The sequence below is a fragment of the Melitaea cinxia genome, chromosome 22 (genome assembly GCF_905220565.1).
Source record: "Melitaea cinxia chromosome 22, ilMelCinx1.1, whole genome shotgun sequence".
NCBI classification, from domain to species: Eukaryota; Metazoa; Arthropoda; class Insecta; order Lepidoptera; family Nymphalidae; genus Melitaea; species Melitaea cinxia.
Genome location: NC_059415.1, coordinates 5370053 through 5390366, shown reverse-complemented (window position 1 = coordinate 5390366; position 20314 = coordinate 5370053). Strand labels below are relative to the sequence as shown.

Genomic DNA, 20314 nt, shown 5'->3' with positions numbered 1-20314 from the left:
GAGCACTTTGACTGGAGAAGTACTTCGACCTTACAGAAGATCACAGCAAACAATGCTCTAAGTAGTGTTGTGTTCCTATGAGTAAGGTGACCAGAGCTTCTTTAGGAGTTTAGAGTTAGGGTCGGCAACGCGCTGCGATGCCTTTGGTGTTGAAGGCGTCTATACGCTATGGCAACCGCTTATCATCAGGTGAGCCGTACGATTATTTGCCGACCCCGTTGTATAAAAAAAAAATCGGTACGGTCAATAAAATATAATACGACAACAATCTATGTATTTATCTATGTATTTATGTATATAAAATGTACATATTTATATAAAATGCAATGTCACGTGTCACACGTAGCCCAAGAAACTGATAAAAGAAGTTTGAAACCTTGCGATAATATTGATTATACTGTAAGCATTTTTTATTTTGTATGATTTTATTTTTGTGTTACCCACACATAAGGGAATTCTAAACATTTTTTAATATCATATCAAAAATCGACCGTTCCAGCGGGGATCGAACCTGCATCTCCAACTGATCGTGTCGGTGCTTCATCCAATTAAGCTATGGAACGATGTACCCACTAGATCGAAAATTTTGATATGATGATTTTATATTCGGTTCTAAGCGACCATACATTGTAAGCGTATCCTGTAAGCGTCATTTAAGGCTGGTTTTTTTTTAATTTATTTCCTTCAGGGGCCGAAATAATAGTTGAACTTTTCTATGGAAGTTCGTCACTTTTAATGTTAGTTTTATGAATCTTTATTTTTTGGCATAGTAATAGACAATGCATGTAAGGGGATAGGGTCGGTAACGCGCTTATAATGCTTCCGGTGTTTGAGGCATCTATAGGCTACGTTATTCGCTTACTACATATTTGGCGGACCGCGCGCTTGTTTGCCACCTCCTATAAAATAATGTGTAATATATTTAAGAGCCTCTTAATAAATACAATCAATTTATATGCAAGCAAAACTGAGAGAATCAGCTGGATACAAATCATCTTTTTATACATGATAAATATTCTTGACTTAGTGTTAATGTATGATGTGGTAATTAGTGAGGCGGAGCGTGGTGTTTTATGTTTTTTATTTTTATAGAGTTTTTGTATTATTAGCACATATGTAAGGTACGATTGTAATTTTATTGTACTTAATGTATAATTTATTTTATTAATTAAAAAAATGTATTCATATTATTATTTATTATTTATTTAACACTTTATTGTACACCATACAAATAAAATAAGCAAGCAACATTAGCAATAATTTGTAGAAAAAAAATGTACAAAAGGCGGCCTTATTGCTTAAGAGCAATCTCTTCCAGGCAACCTTAGGGCAAAGGAGATGATATACCTATTGACGGTGTAGGTGTAGAGTATAATTTTATAAAAAATAATAGAATGCAACTCAATAAATAAACATACATACTTACATAGATAGTTTCATAGTAACTATGCTTGTATTAGGTGTAAATTTTTTAATTAACAGCTTTATAAAATACGGCTCCTTAATATTCAAAATATAAACGTATACAAACTAAACTCAGAACAATTCGAAATAAGAACATTCTCCGTTTTTGCAGACATAAAAATATGCGTATTTTGAAATTTAGATAATATAAAAATACATCACTGACATATAAGGATGAAAAACAAAAGAGTGTGCTTTAGACCACACAACTGAAGTAAAGCTTCTTTATCTCCATCTAACTTTAATCTCGCTCTCAAGTTCCGTCCACTTAACCCTATCACACTTTTCGTAACGTTCTCGTTACACATTTACCAGCTATGGGCTCATCATTTCAGTTCCAACACAAATTTGATTGAGTAACACGATTTTATGAAATGAACACTTATTATGTTGCTTAAGGATACATTTTACGGTTTTCTTACTGTATTTTTAATACAAGCGTTGTACCGACAGATTCAAAACAGATAATTATAGAAGTGCATTTGGCATTGAGCCTTTCATAATTTTTTTATCTATCTTTCTTTTAATATTATGTTAAATAATTATTACACAACTCTCAAACTTTGTAACTCGGGATGTAGGTTATAGGTTTAGATAGTCGGTATCAATTCGGTTCGCAAAATTATTCTAGAAACATATTAGGACTGTGTCAAAATGCTAGTTTTACATGACCTTAATGTTACTTTATCGATGTGCTTTAAACCAATCAACCATTGCACTATTCGTTTACGGTAAAATGAACTGTAACTGTATACGATAAATTTTCGCTTGCAAGGTTTAATTACTTTTTTGTTTGAACGCTGTACGCTAAGATGTTCCGCAGGTGATATATAGTGCTATGGTCATTTAACGTCCACCAACCATATACAACGTTCGCGGGCGAACGTTTCGAACGCCGGCGTTCGAAATTCAAAAATATAAATATATTTTTATTGTATTTTTTTTTTTTTGATTTTGTGCTTCTTTGTGGTTGTGTTTTACGAAATGTTTATAATTGGATTGTTTTAACAGATAATTTAATTTTGGATGTACAACGTGAGTTAAATTTTTAATTATATTTAATTTTTTTAAATTTTATTATAGTTCTTTTTCGTTAAGTTAATATATATTACTGTTTGTTTATTTTATAAATTTTCTGTCATAATTAATTTATCTATGGATAAGATACTAATAAAAGCGTTTGAATTTTATTAATATAACCAGTATTTATCCTACTTTACTTATATTATTAGGACACTGATACTATAAATGATTTTTTTAACTATGAATGGATGCATTGACATTTATTACTCTTTTACATAAAAATTTACTAAGTCGATTTTGATGAGTCTTGGTAATTATATAGAAATATATCCAGACTAACACATAAACTATACTATATTGTACGTAAAATTAAAATAGCAAGACGTAACTAGTACTTAAACAAAAATGTTACTCTCACTTTTGACTTAATGTTCATAGTTTACATTTTAAATTATATTAACAAATGTAGTAAACTAGTTTTACGTAATAGACGCATAAACATAACAGCAGATTGCATTACGCATATTTTATATTTAACATAATTTAAATATTTATAATAATTTAGTTTATATAATTAATGTAAATTTATATTAATAATTAAAAAAAAAGTTTTTGACAGCATTTTGATAGATTTATTTTTATTTTATTGCAGACGTTTGTGCTAAATATTATTAATAAAATAATAAATTTAATTAAACATTTATTATAAAAGTAATAAAATTTAGGATTTGATCGTTAATCGTATAGATTTGTATGTAAGCTGATAAAATATTTTTTTTCCTTATTGGTATGATTTTAGAGTATAGTCAAGTAGCTATAAGAATATTTTATAATATTTTAAATATTAATGTATTAGTATATTATTATCTTTCATTTAGTAACACATATTTCGACCTTTCTATATTCTAATGAAGAATGATATTCTTCTTAAGTCTAATTTAAATAGAATGTAATATATGTTTTGATATATTTCGATCTTTCTATATTCTAATGAAGAACGATATTCTTCTTACATCAAATTTAAATAAGAATGAAATATATTGCAATTTTGATGTTTACTAGATAACTTTCTAATAATTTTTATAATTAAATCGTATTCAATTTTAAAATTTTATTTAGTATCAGCAACTAAAATCGATAGTAACATTAATATTATGCAGTTCCTATGTTTAGAAATATTAATACAGACATTACGACGTCCTTTCTTACTTCAAAACGTTCTTAGCTTAGTACTTAAAGTATGACCTACTTAGGTATATAATGCATGTTTAAAGGATTCGCCCTATTGATGAAGCGTTGCGAGAGCTATATAACAATAGTAAAAAAAACACTATGGCTCACAAATAATATTGCATTCACACTAAAAATGAGTAGATATAAAATAATAATAAAAAAATGAATTTTTAATTAAGATGAAGTACGCTGAACTGTCAAAATATCGCAAAAAATTATTAGGTAATAGTTACCTAATAATTTTTTGTATAACCTCTGCACTGAAATTTATTTTTCGTCTCATATTATTCAGGCATTAAATAAAATTTCAGTTAAGTTATAATTTCAGGTATTTAATAATAATTTGCCAAGGATAAGTATGTAATTATAATTATCATTATTTTCTTTCACTGCTGCTACATTATATTATCGCTTTCGTTATGCCCGACTTACGTGTGCAAAACCCGAAGCGTATTATACTATTCAGTCACACGTATTCCTATGTTTAAATACTTTTGACTATCACTCTTTACTGATGCGTTTAAAAATGAACTCTTTTATTTTACTACAACTATGTCGTTGAAATACATTATTTTATTATTTATTTAAAAAACAAAATAATCTTAACTAAACATTAGTATTTAAGGGTGTGACAAAAATCATTGTTGATTTATCCTACGCTCACAATATCAAAAATAAGTTACTATTATTATTTATTGTTACCAATACGATCAACATTTTTACATAACTACCCTCCAAGTTTTATAAATCAATCAATAACAAAATAATGCAGTCGCAGTAGCTTGTAAATAGTATATTTCGGATTCATTTTAATATTTCATTTTATTTTTAAAATAAAATAGTATTTAATAAAATAATTTTGTATTTATAAAGTTTTTAAACTGAATAAAAAAATGTATTTCTTTATTTATATATACTAGTTATAATTAGTGTTATTTAGTATTATTTTTAATTAGTCAGTATAAAAAAATTAACAAAAAAAAATATTAATTTACATTGCTTTGAGATAATATGAGATATAATAGTACATTAAAAATATATACATAAAAGTAATCGATTATTTCTCTTATCATGTTCATAAGGTTTCGACAAGCCGGACTAAGTGACCGATATCGGTTTTTCCGTCAACATCAAAATCGTGTACATACTGCTTGAAATCCTTGTTCTGTGGTTTTTGTTTGCGTTTTTGCACCAGCCATAAATATCTATATCCGCCAATACATTCTTGTACATTTTTTATGTAATATAGAGTACATCTGAATCATGAAAATCAATTATTATCTATTTATTGTATTTTTCAAGGCCGTTTAGATGCTTTTATATTCGAAGAAAGAATAAATATGCAAGTTAAAATATATGACAAAGAAAATGTTCACAATCTTTTTATAAAAATCTAAGCCCAAAAGTCGAGAACGGCTCGACCATTTTGGCTGATTTGGCTGATAACAGTTCTTTATAAAATGAAAATTGCGTAGAAAATTAAAAAATTACAGAAAACATAACTATTCCAATTTCGCATATGACAGTATACAAGATAGGACAGCGTCTGTCGGGTTGGCTAGTAGTAAATAATATCTTCAAAATATTTAGGTAAGATCAGACTGATACACATACTTACATATTACTTACTAGCTGAGCGCGACTTCATTCGCGTGGGAGTTTGTTTCTGGACATTAATAATTTTTTGAACAGCGTGCTCCTGATCCTGTGGGAAATATGGAATAAAAAGTACAATGTGACCTTCTTTATCTTATTTTGGAATTTTAGTTGTTTATGCTCTCAAAAATCGGCGTATTTAATAGGAGTTTGTTTGTTTTTTCATATCTGTCTGGACGGTAGGTATTCGCATGTAATAACTGCGGGGTTTTTCGCGTAAATTACAATTAAGATTGCGGGATGAAAAGTAGCCTACATGTTGCTCCAGAACTTCCTCTATCCTTCAGTGAAAGTCCCGAAAACATCGGTTTAATCGTTCTGGTGGTTTGGTTTAGGATAAACAGAACGACATACAGACAGACAAAAAATTGAAATTGGCTCGTTTGTGTTTTAGTATCGTCTAAAAAATACATGCATTTGAAAAAACACAGTTATTTTGAAATCATAGACGGACAATTCAATTTTAGCTATATGTATACAAGATAATTTAATATCTACATAGTTACATACTTAAATATTGCACTCAAACTTATCATAAGTAAAATTATAAATCGTTTGTTTGAATGATCTAATCATAGTCTGCTCATCAAGGCTCTCAGTGCCTTATTGTAGTTCAAGGTTGCTTCTCAAGGAAGGTAGCATCTACCTTCAACTAGTACATCACTAGTTGAAGGGATTCATGCTAAGATTACCTTTACACCGTCACGAAATATTGTGTAACACGACTGTACTTTTGTATGCGTGAATGTATGTACATTAGGTAATTTTTGTCACTGCTTGTGATTTATTTTGTACAGAAAACTATTACGTATGCTCTCGCGGACTTAAACAAGACAGTTTATAATTTACTAGCTTCTGCGCGCGACTTCGTCCGCATGGAACAGAGGCGCGCGCAATACATGATCAGTATTTTGCTGTGATGTTATTTTAAAATTGCGATATCTCCTGAGATACTCATTGAAATCGAATTAGGGAAAAGGCTATTTTAAATTAAATACTTGTGAAGAATAACGTATTTATATCATGTATTAATATCATGTTTATAAAAACAATTCGCGATAATGCATTATATTATGCTTCGCGAATAACGCATTATTTTAGAACAAACTTGGTTAGCATAAAAAAGGTTATAGTGAGCCAACCTTGAAAGATAGATATATGCTGTTGCGGACTTTTTTTTAGAACTTTTAAAGAGGGTCAATTCTTTCATACATGATTTTTGCGAAACTTTAACTGTCACAGCGCACCCAGCGGAAGCTCTGAAAAGGAAAAAAGAACCCCCGATTTTGAAACATTCATCATTAGTGTTCCGTTCCTTGTAGTCTTAGCGTGATGATATATAGCCTATAACCTTAACACACACATACATACACACACATCTACAAACAAACACACACACACACACACACACACACATACACACACACCCACCAAAACATGTAGACACACGCATCGAACATTACTATACCGTTTCATATTCTTTTTAATGTTTATATACTGAAATTGTATGTCTTATGAAAAAAATAAAGATTCTTAAAACCGAACCTTCCTCGATAAATGGACTATATAAAACTAAAATAATTTTTCAAATCGAACCAGTAGTTTCTGAGATTAGCGCGTTCAAACAAACAAACAAACAAACAAACAAACAAACTCTTCAGCTTTATAATATTAGTATAGATTTATTTACATTTTTTTTATTATGTAATGCACTTGCACAAGTGTAAAAATGCCGGGTTAATGCTGCTTGCATTTTCAACCATATAAGGGTAGCTAGATGTGTTATAAAAATTTCATTGTGCTATAAATATTCGTTTATATGTTAATAAATATATATAATATAATAAATATCAATATTATTGTTTTTTATTTTAATAAGTTTAAAAAAAAATTGATTCGTAATTTTCCGATAATAATATGTTAATTTGAAATTTCAAACGTATTAGGGGAACGATTTTTGTGATGATGGCTTAAGTGAATTTTAATACTTCCTAGAAAACTTAAAAATGTTTTGACAAATACAGTATTGTGTTTAATTTCTGAGGTTTTATGACGTCATTTGTTATGGAAGATTTAACAATAAATAAATATTATAATGATTACGAATCCATGGCTTCATATACTCGGCAAATAACCGCATTTCTCAGTAATATTGGTATCAAATAAGATGGTGATAAATAATGCCGCTTCATTACTTATTCACATTCACAGTTCTTTACACCGGCACACAAAAAAAATGAAGTGGAATGTGCATTTGACCGGACCTACTTACGGGTACGTATTTTGGTCCGCTGAATCCGAATTTGAGGTCAGTTTGACCTGTACACCCTCAGAATTTCGAGAAAACTTAAAAAAACCGTAAAAATGATGAAAATCGACCGTTTTAATGATGTAAAAATTTTTTTAGAACTAAACTAAGAGTGATTTTTGTGTATTTCGATCCGCTGAATATGTGTCGAAACTTTATTGAGACCATGGGCCGCTTTAAATGCAAAAAAATCGCACAAAACCCTCGAATTCTGTAAACCAGTTGGTGAAGACCATATCACTGGTATTGTGAATTTCAAGTTTTCCTGTTTCTTGTTTTTTTCCCACCGGGTTAACATCATGTTACATCGACTACAAATCGTATGTGGAACCCACGTTGAATCCAAATTAGTAATTTGGAGACCAAAACATTCTTCATAAATTTGTTTGATCTTATCAGATAACGATCTTCGATTCCTTTCCAAATTGAATTCGCCACAAATGTAACAAAATGAATCAGGATTTTTATTACACAGATGAGAATTACTTCTTGTAATAGTATACTCTCCAGTAGCCAAGTTGCCCACTTCTAAAGAGCTGCAGTCGCTTGATGACGACGCCTGCGAGCCTGCTTTCTCACTCTGACCAGACGCCGATACTGGGGTTCCGACTCCCTGCATCGTAAAGTACTTATCACTTGTACCTGCCATGACGGCACACACGCCGTTTACCCAGGGACACTGCCAGATGGTTCTATTGCCCACCGTCACCACGTGGAGGTGCCCTGGTTACAGGCACAAGCAATTAAGCCTTCAAAAGTCAAAAACAAAAGTGAAAAAGCAAAAAAAAAACTTTTTTTGGAATTTTCGAGGGTTTTGTGCGATTTTTTTGCATTTAAAGCGGCCCATGGTCTCAATAAAGTTTCGACACATATTCAGCGGATCGAAATACACAAAAATCACTCTTAGTTTAGTTCTAAAAAATTTTTTACATCATTAAAACTGTCGATTTTCATCATTTTTACGGTTTTTTTAAGTTTTCTCGAAATTCTGAGGGTGTATAGGTCAAACTGACCTCAAATTCGGATTCAGCGGACCAAAATACGTACCCGTAAGTAGGTCCGGTCAAATGCACATTCCACTTCATTTTTTTTGTGTGCCGGTGTTATTGATCTTAGAATATTAAAACTTAACATTATTAAATGTAGTATTTCTTTAGATGTGTTCATTTTTGTTTCGAAATTATAAATGCAGTATAAATTAAAATCGTTGCCATTTTTATTATTTTACGTTGATATAATTTGTGCAATATAAAATTTATTTTTATTAAAATCTTAATTTATACGAATATCATATTCAATTGCCTTATACGCTCTATGTTACTTATTAACTATTATAAATTAATTTCCGTGTTAGTAAGGTTTTTTTAACAATAAATCTTATCGATTAAACTATGTGCTTATACAATGATTTTATTATTTAGACATTGTCTATTATCACAGCCAATAATAATATTTAAGTAGCCTCAGTCGGACTGCTCCAGACTTTGGGCATACTTCCTGCTGTACCCTACCTTGGATATACAAATCACTAATATTATAATATAAAGAGGTACTAATATTATAATGTAAATAAGTTTGTTTTCTTTTTTTTTTGGTTTGCTTTTATCGATTTATTTGTTTTGTCTTTCCTTCTCTTATTTTCACGTTTGGTAATTTAATTTTAAACGGGTTAATGGTCGTAATTGATCTTTATGATTATATTTCATTCTTGTTTTTTTATAAATTTTTCTTTGTTGTGTACCATCCCTAATAAATAAATATGCGTCAGTAGTAGCATGAAATATACGTTTTATTAAATGTTTTTAAAGCTATATAATACTTAAATTAAAATTAAATTCGACTAAGAATGTAATGTCAGTATTATATATATTATTTTTTGTCTTGTTAAAATTTTCATGTAACTTCGTCGTATGAATTTTGGCCCAAGGCTGTCTGTATTTAATATTTTGATGCAGAAATTTACAGAGATTTTATGACGAAAATTGAGAACATGAAAAATAGAGCTATATAAAGATAATAATTCTGATATAGTAATTTAAACGTTTTATTAACACCGATGGTTTTTTAACCGACTTCAAAAAAGGAGGAGGTTACTCAATTCGACAGTATATATATATGTAATGAAATGAAATTTCATTAATTGAATTTGCCGCGCTTCGCGCGTGTTGCGATGTTGCGGTTGTCTGTGGAAGTGAGTAGAAGCCGCATCGGAGTGACTCGCATTTCAATGACAGATGACTTGCAAATTATTTTAAGATTTTAATTTTATAAAAAAACTGGTAGAAAGATAAGTGAAAGGATATATTAGTGAACATTAATGTCGTTTCTTTGTATTTTCAGGTGAGATAAAAATGTAATTCTAATAGTTTTTCGTAATATGGTAAAATTAAAAGTATGTTAAATAAAACTTTGTATTTTCAGAGAAACAATTTGTGTTTAACTGCGAAAATCCTTAATATTATATCTTATAAAACGACATTTTCGTTAACTAAATGACGATGGACCGGCTGCAATTTGAATTTACGATGATAGCTTCAAATGATGGCAAATCGAATCTACTAGCCATAACATCAATATCTACAGAAGAAGGAAAATGTTATATTTTACCCGATGAGCTGAAGCCGGTGGTTCATCATACATATATTGTTAAAATGAACACTTTCTCTAAAATAAAAAATAGCATAAAGAAAAGGCACCAAAGTAGGAAAATATGGATAAAATTGGATGAAAATCTAAAGAAAACATATATAGATGAGGAAGGTAATATACAATTTTTAGATCAATATTTAGAAGAAATGAGCACAAAACAACCAAAAGACAAAGATGACAGTTTGCAACATATTTTGGAAAAATTAATAGAAACTACAACCAAGAAAGAAAATCAACATAACCTAAAACATATTTCAGAGAAATTTATTATTGAAAAATTCACAAGCAAAAACCCTAATGCAAAGCAATGGATAGAGAATTTTGAAAAAGAATGTGAGCGCTTTAATATAACAAAAGATGAAACAAAAATAGATATATTGAGGTTATTTTTAGAAAAATCTTGTTTGGATTGGTATAGCTCGATGATTATAAAACTAACAGTAAATTCTGAATGGAAGGAATGGAAAGACAAATTTTTGGAAACTTTTAGAAACCAAGGATGGGACATAGTCACAACTGCTCTCACATTCAGGTATAAAGAAGGACTGCTTATTGATTATGCTATAAGAAAAGAACGGCTTATACTAGATATAAACAAATCAATAGACCCGAAAACAATGATAGATCTGATTGCAACAGGTCTTCCTGGGTTTATCTTAAATAGGTTAAATAGGGATGAACTCCACAACACTACTGATTTGTTCAACGAGATAAGAAAATATGAAGGTATAATGTACAAGAAAAACTTAACTATAGTAAAAAGTGGTACATTTCTTTATAAAAATAAAACTAATGAGAAGAAACCATGTAAGACTTGTGAATCTTTGGACAAAGGAATTAGATATCATTCGGAGGAGTCATGTTGGTTCAAGAAAAATAAAAATGAATCTGAAAAGGTCTTTAAAGCCAAAAATGTAAATAATAACTCCATTATTGAAGTGGATATGAACACTAATAAAAAAAAACGAGTAAGTACACCATTAATCAAAATCAAGCTTTTATTAGAAAATAAACTAGAAGTGAGCGGCATTTATGATTCAGGCTCACAGATCTCGTTAATAAATTCAAGACTGCTTAAAGTAAAAGAAATAAAAGACAATGTGAATATAGCATATATAAAAACGGTTAATGGTGTAAAGAAGACGGATGGCTTGATAACAATAAAAATAAAAATCTTTGATTTAGAAGAGGAGGTGGATGTATATATATTAGAAAATGATGATTTTGATGATTTTATAATCGGATTGGATATGATAAAGAAATTCAAATTAACCCAAAATGAGTACTTGCAGATAGAACAAAAGAAAATAACAAATAAAATGGACAGGATGTCTAAAGATAACACAAATGAAGATAAGAATATAAAAACATATGCAATAAATTTCAATGAACACATAGAAACAGAGGAATTTGTTAGTATGACCGACCATTTAGATAATAAAAAGAAAATTGAGATAGAGAAAATTCTAAAGGAATATAAAACAATTTTTGCTAGGGATAAGTATGATATTGGATCAGTTAAAGATTATGAAGCTCATATAGATTTACTAGTAAATAGATACTGTAGTAAGAGACCATACAGATGCACAATAGAGGATAAATTAGAAATTGAAGAGCAAATATCCATGTTACTAAAGAATAATTTAATAGAAGAATCCTACAGTCCTTTTGCCGCACCAGTGACATTAGCATATAAAAAAGGTGAAAATAGAAAATCCCGCTTATGTGTAGATTTCAGAGAACTGAATAAAATTGTTGTACCTCAAGCTCAACCTTTCCCACTAATAGATGATTTGATTATTAAAACTAGAAATTGTAAGTATTTTACTACACTGGATATAAACTCAGCATTTTGGGCAATACCACTACGGGTAGAAGATAGAAATAAAACAGGATTTGTCACACAAGATGGCCACTACCAGTGGACCTGCCTCCCTTTTGGCTTGAAAACATCACCAGCAATTTTCCAGAGAATTTTAAGCAACATTCTAAGAAAGCACAATCTCACAGAATATTCTGTAAATTATATTGATGATATTTTGATATACTCGTCCACCTTTGAAAAACATATAAAACACATAAGAAGTGTATTAGAGGCAATAATAAAAGAAGGCTTTAGATTGAAATTTAAGAAATGCACCTTTGCTTCAGACTCGGTAAAGTATCTTGGCCATGTAATTCAGAACAATTCGGTAAGACCACTTAAAGACAATTTGATTTCAATAAGACATTTTCCAACGCCAAAGACGCAAAAGAATATCAGACAATTTTTGGGAAAAATCAACTTCTACCATGAATACATACCAAGAAGCGCAATTATTTTAGAGCCATTACATAATTTATTAAGAAAAAACGAAAAGTTTGTGTGGTCAGAGAAGTGTGAAGAATCATTTAATCAAATAAAAAGATATTTATGTTCTCAACCAGTATTGGAGATATATGACAAAGACTTACCAATAAAAATCTTTACAGATGCATCCATAGAGGGCATCGGGGCAATACTAAAACAAACACAACTGGACGGTAAAGACAAACCGGTGGCATATTTTTCAAAAAAGTTGAATGAATCTCAAAAACGAAAAAAGGCTATATATTTGGAATGTTTTGCTATTAAAGAAGCGGTTAAATACTGGCAACATTGGCTCATTGGAAAACAATTCACTATCTACTCAGACCACAAACCTCTGGAAAACATGAACATTAAAAGCAGGACAGACGAAGAATTGGGTGATCTCATATATTACCTGTCTCAATATGACTTTACAATAAAATATATACCTGGTAAAGAAAATGTGGAAGCGGACTGTTTGAGCCGAAATCCTGTATTAGGATCAGAAGATAACAAAGAGGAACTATTGAAAATAGTTAATTTAATACAAATAAAAGATATAGTTGAAGACCAAGAGAAAAATGAAGCAATAAAAGAAAATAAACCAAATCTTGTTCAAAAAAATAAAATTTATTATAAAAAAATAAAGAAACATGAAAAAATTATCCTCTCGGAAGAATTTAGTAAAAAACTCATAAAAAAGGTGCATGAAGATTTATACCATATTGGGATCAGACAATTGCAAAAAAAAAAAAAAAAAAAAAAAAATCAGTTCAATATACACAGCTAAAAACTTAACAAAAAATATCATAAATATTTGTAAAAGATGTGAAATATGCTTAAAAAATAAATCAAGATCTCAAGGAAAATTTGGTTTAATGTCACAACTGGGACCAGCAACAAGGCCATTTGAGATAATGTCAATGGATACTATTGGTGGCTTTGGAGGCTCTAGGTCAACAAAAAAATACCTACACCTTTTAGTAGACCACTACACAAGATATGCATTTATTGCGACTTCAAAAACACAAAATGCAAATGACTTTATAAAACTAACAAATAGTGTGTTAGAGACAGATGAGATTGGAATGATTCTGACAGATCAATATCCGGGCATCAATTCGAAAGAATTTAAGCAACATTTGCAAATGAATAATATTAAACTAATTTTTACAGCTGTGAATACACCATTCTCTAACGGCTTGAACGAAAGATTAAATCAAACAGTAGTAAATAGAATAAGATGTAAAATAAATGAGAAAAATAATAAGAGAACATGGACAACAATAGCAAGAGAATGTATACAGAAATATAATGAAACAGAACACTCCGTTACAGGCTTTGCACCAAAATATTTACTAGATGGTACGAATGTCAGTATTCTACCAAATGAATTAAAAACAACAGAAAGGGAAGACAAGTGGATGGCTGATAGAAGATTGGCATTAGAGAATACAATAAAATCCCACAAGTACAACAAGAAAATATTTGATAGAAATAGGAAAATGCAAGAGTTTAATGTAGGAGACAGTGTATATGTAGAAAATGGAAATAGATTGAATAGAAAGAAATTAGACGAATTAAAAATAGGACCTTTTAAGATAGTAGAGAAAATATCGAACTCCATTTATAGGATTGAGACTGACAGAAAAACAGAATCAACTTTATTTCACATAACAAAATTACAACCTGTCACAACAGAAGCTGAAGAAGATGAAGTAGAAGAAAACTAATATGAAGATAACTTAGAATTTTCGCTCTTAGAGGGGGAGATGTAATGAAATGAAATTTCATTAATTGAATTTGCCGCGCTTCGCGCGTGTTGCGATGTTGCGGTTGTCTGTGGAAGTGAGTAGAAGCCGCATCGGAGTGACTCGCATTTCAATGACAGATGACTTGCAAATTATTTTAAGATTTTAATTTTATAAAAAAACTGGTAGAAAGATAAGTGAAAGGATATATTAGTGAACATTAATGTCGTTTCTTTGTATTTTCAGGTGAGATAAAAATGTAATTCTAATAGTTTTTCGTAATATGGTAAAATTAAAAGTATGTTAAATAAAACTTTGTATTTTCAGAGAAACAATTTGTGTTTAACTGCGAAAATCCTTAATATTATATCTTATATATATATATATATATATATAATCTATATATATATATATATATATATATATATATATATATATATATATATATATATTTTTATGTATGTTCGGGGATAACTTGTTCGTTTATGAACCGATTTTGATAATTCTTTTTTTGTTGGAAACTGGATATCCCTGGTGTAGTGCCATGATAAGGAAACCAGGATCTGATGATAGAATCCCAGAGAAATCGAAGGAAACTCTCGAAAATCCGCATAACTTTTTACTGGGTGTATCGATTCTGATGATTTTTAAGTTAGTCGAAAGCTGATGTTTATCATGTGGCCACATTTAAATTTCATCGAGATCTGATTACAACTTTTGGAGTAATCTTTATAGGGAGGCATAGGTTTGGCCCAGCAGTGGGACTTTAACTGACTTTATAAAATTTTCTTGATTCTATATTTTGTTAAATATATATACATACTTAGCTTCTGTATACAAACAAGATAAACGCACACAGCGAAGCAATACATCTTGAATCATAACTATACGTATACCTCGAGTTATTCACAATACTTAAAATAACAAGTCATATTCGTATAATTTATTTGTTAGTGTTATTTTTTTAATCTTTCCTATGACAACTTTCACCTATTAATGCATTAATTTTTGCTACTATTGTTTCACTTAAAAAATAAAATATAAGGATATAATACACAATGAGGCCGCTTTTGCGCTTTTGATAAGTAATATTGTTATTTTCCTCATGTAATTTCAAACGCAATAAAGTGTTAAGTAAAAATTAATAAATATATGAATGGGTTTTTTACATTTATTTTTTTACTGATCGATAATATCAAGGACTTGAAAATATTACTGCTAGGAGTAAATGAATAACCATCCAGTAAAAATGAATTAACCATCCAGCTTGGTGCACTCGTTGGGGAGTTATGCGCGTACACACATTTCAGTGATTAGTTTTAACAGACTATTTATTTTGCTTAAATTAATTTATTTTTTATTTATTTATCGAATGCTTTAGCTTTTACATTTTCATGGCCACCGACACTATAATTAAGTTGTAAAACGGGATATTTATCTTGTTTGTTGTTGGTGATTTTGAATTTCCGATATTTTTGATTTGATTTGCAAGCGCCAAAGGTGCACATATGACAAACATTTCGTTTTTACATATAAATCATAGTGTACATACGTATATTTTTATTCGAATTATAGTAAATATTTTTTACTCTAATTCGAAAAAGTAAAATAAGTTTGCTGTAACCTTACATATCATAAATTGTTTTTAAGAGACTTCCTAAAAAGGAGGAGGTTCTCAATTCGATTGTATTTTTTTAATGTTAAAATATGTTATTTCAGAACTTTTGACTGGGTGGACCGATTTCGACAAAAAAAAATTAATCAAAAGGTGGTGCATGTAATTTGGTCCCATTAAAATGTATTTGAGATCTAAAAACTACTTTTCGAGTTATATCTAATAATACGTTTTTACTTGAGTATTTTTTTTGTCGACCTACGTTGTATTATACCGCATAAATTTATTACTAGGTGTACCGATTTTTTTTGATGATTTTTAATTTAATCGAAAGTTAATGTTTATCATGTGGTCACATTTAAATTTAATTGAGATCTGATTACAGCTTTTTGAGTAATCTTTGATAACGCGTATTTATATATATTTTTTCGTCGCGGGTTCGATCCCTTTTTGTGATAAATGTTGAATGGTTTGTCATGATGGGAATTATTATTTGTCAATACAAATGTGTTTCCAGGATTATATAGGATATTGTCCTCTTTGGACCAGTTATGTGAGACGAGCGCATTGGCGTTAATTTGTTATCTTAAGAATTACCCATGTTTATAATTATTTACGCTAACTTATTGCAAATTGTTAAAAATACTTAAAAATGACATCAATACGATAAAATATGTTAATGAACGGCCTCGGTTTTACCGACGGTTAAAACGTTCACTTAATCTTTAGATAATGTCTACAATGTTTCGTCATTGCAAAGGTCGAATAAGATGTAATTGAAGAGTACAAATGAGATATATAATTAAATAAAATGTGTGACGAATATATTATACAAAACTAATTCAATTGCACGACAAGAATGAATTATTTATTATTAAACGGTTTTATTTAGCTCACCCCGTTTGTTTTATTTTTTATTATTCTTGGGTCAAATTTCGTAATTCAAATTTCATCCTCTTCCTGTCAACCGATTAATCTGAAATTTTGTATACACTTTGGATTTTGGTGACAATACAATTATGTTTATTCATTATCATTATAAATTCAAGATGGCCGCCGCTACAAAATGGCGGATAATTTATGTTTTATTAATCCTATCAATATGGGTATCAAATGAAAGGGCTCAACAAGCAGAATACAATATACTATAAAAAATTGAAATCCAAGATGGCGGCCGCTACAAAATGGCGGATAACGTAGGTTTTATCAATCTCATCAATATGGGTATCAAATGAAAGGGCTCAACAAGCAGAATACAATATACTATAAAAAATTGAAATACAAGATGGCGGCCGCTACAAAATGGCGGATAACGTAGGTTTTATCGATTCCATCAATATGGGTATCAAATGAAAGTGCTCAACAAGTAGAATACAATTTACTATGCAAAATTGAAATCTAAGCTGGCCGCCGCTACCGAATGTCTGATAACAATTTTTTATCAATCCCACCAATATGGGTATCAAATAAAAGGGCTTGACAAGAAGAATACAGTGCACTATACAACCTCAATATTTAAGATGGGCCTTGCAATAATGAAGCACTGAATGAATTAAACAGAATGCGAAATAAAAACTAAAAACTAGAAAATAAAAATAGGTAAAAACACTTTTTAAGTTAAACGGTTTTATGTTAAACATACATTGCAATGTTTAAGATAAATGTACTAAAAACCAAAAAATAATAAAATAGATACAGTCGTGGGAATTATAAACATATGCATAGACTAGACTAAAATAAAACCGTGGGGCACGTCAATTGTCTACAAATTATCGACTTAATGTGCGATAGAAGAATCGTTTAATTCGTCGTTAAAATAGGCAGTTGGCCCGCAGACGGTGAGGAAATTACTTACTATTTTCTTGCTCATGGAAATTCCAATAGTTATACACTCCATGTAAATAAAAGAGATGTTTCAACTAGTTTATCGTTGGACATTCACACTGCTGGCTGGCGAGGAATCGTTTCACTGCTCGTAGTTTGTCTTTAATCGACAAAACATATGATAAAAGTACTACTCGCTCACCACTATGAAACCCTAAAACTCGCTTATAATCGAGCTTGCTAGCTTGTTTCCACATTCTAGCCCTACTTATCACACGTCCATCGTTGTCGGTTGAACAACTGCCTAATTATAGTGTAACATTACAAAACAAACATTTTAATCAACGATTGTAGACAATTGACGTGCCCCACGGTTTTATTTTAGTCTAGTCTATGCATATGTTTATAATTCCCACGACTGTATCTATTTTATTATTTTTTGGTTTTTAGTACATTTATCTTAAACATTGCAATGTATGTTTAACATAAAACCGTTTAACTTAAAAAGTTTTTTTACCTATTTTTATATGATATTTTATTTATTCATCAGAAAATTCCACATTTAATATCGAAACTTATATAAATTACTGTTTGAGGATAAAACTCTTTACTTGCAAATGAAAAAAAAAACCGACTTCAATTACATCAACAAGCAATACGATGCTGGTAGTCAATAAAAAAGTTAATACGCAATATTAAGGATAGGTCCAAAGTGATAATTAGATTTCGATCAAATTTAAATCTGTCCACATGACAAGTAACTACCAGCTTTTGACTAAAAAAAATTTATCAAAATCGACATAACCCAGAAAAAAGTTCTGAGGTAATACAGATAAAAAATACAGTCAAAATGAAAACCTCCCCCTTTTTGTGAAGTCGGTTAAAATTTATAATGAAAGTATGATAATGAATAAGGTTGTCAATGGTGCATTGGACAAGAGCTGCTTCTCCTTCAAAGAAGTGGGGTTGAAACTTAATAACGACTGCTCGACTGTAGAAAAGATATTTGTACAAAGGCAAATATCCGCTCAAAGCGGAAATCGAACCAAAGACGGTCACTGTGGCGTCAGCGTTTATGGAACTTTTATTTCAACTGTACAAAAAAAAAAAAAAAAACGGGAAATACAATATATTTTAATTTTTTATGTAAAATCTTAAAATAAATTTTATTTTTATTCTGACATCCTACTTTTGAATTTGACAATTTCTAAATCCGATTTTTTTTTAATTTGAAAGTATTTTAAGCTGTTCGTACAAAAATAAAAGACTGTATAGGAATTCGTTATTTATTGTAAAAATACTATTTAGCATGTTTGATTATCAGAAAGAAAATTAATTGAAAAAAGAACGCTATAAAACTATGTCACTGACATGTCAAACAATATATGTATATTATGAAAAATAAAACGCTTTTAGAAATGAGTTTCCTTTTTATCACAAACACAAAAAAAAAATGCGACAATAACATACAGTATGCCAATTTTATTATGACTATCCTTGAGAATAAATTACTTATAAGTTAACTTAAACTCTATAAGTGGAGGGGATATCAATGAATATATTAATAATGTTGTATTAGTAGTTCACCATTATTCTCTTATATTTCTGCTGTAATGAGTTTATAGGCTTATGACTTGATGAGCATAACTAGAGACTTGAAAAATAACTCCGGTTTATAATATGTCGTTCCAATTATATCACGCAAATTTTCCAAAATTATATAAAGATGTAATTCCCCACACTAAAGCTTTTCTGTCAGAGATTACTTATCACAAATGAGACTGTCTTTCAATGCTCTCTGTCAGCCTACTTTTTTTTTGTGTCATTTGTATTTTAAAGTTGGTATATTAAAAGAAATAAATAAGTATTTCAGCTTTATACACCCATATCACTAGTAGGTAATCTTTTCTTTAAGATACTTTTCATGGACGCATTCAAATTATTATTTTTCTTCTTTATCTTCTCACTTTAACATAATACGTTAGTACAAAGATCTAGAATAATATTAGACATTTAAACTAAAAACAGTCCCGGAAACAAATCATCTGTATTTGGTCGGTTGATCGCAATACTTATTTGTGTTAAAAAATTAATAAAATTTGGGATTTTTTTTAATAGCGTTATTATAAAACGTGCAGGGGGAAGGTCTGCGAGTTGATCCCCTTAAGGAAGAAGTGCTTGTAGTGTAGACGTTTCTGAAATTTTCAAGTTAATGTAGATGTTTAAGTGTTTAAGGAGAGAAATTTTATGTGTCTACCTATTCAGTGGTATATTTAAAAATTCAGCGCCCCGGGCTAATAAAGCTGCCTCATAAATTAAGTGAAAAACGTAAAAGCGGCGTATGTATCAGGGATGTCTCTTTCGAAATTAAATCGATAAATAAATAATCGTTTATTGTGTTTGAAAATTTTCGGCTGACTTTTTTTTAGATCAGCTATTCCGTTTTTAAATCATCCATCCCG

General features: G+C 29.8%; 1 protein-coding gene across 1 annotated transcript in view; it reads left to right on the top strand.

The window, feature by feature from the left end:
- The first annotated feature begins 2308 nt into the window (after nucleotides 1–2308).
- LOC123664743 (laccase-5-like) overlaps nucleotides 2309–20314 on the top strand; it is an 80094-nt gene continuing 62088 nt past the window's right edge. Inside the window, exon 1 of the mRNA XM_045599235.1 lies at nucleotides 2309–2499. The gene's annotated coding sequence lies outside the window, so the exon portion shown is untranslated. The remainder of the gene's footprint in view (nucleotides 2500–20314) is intronic.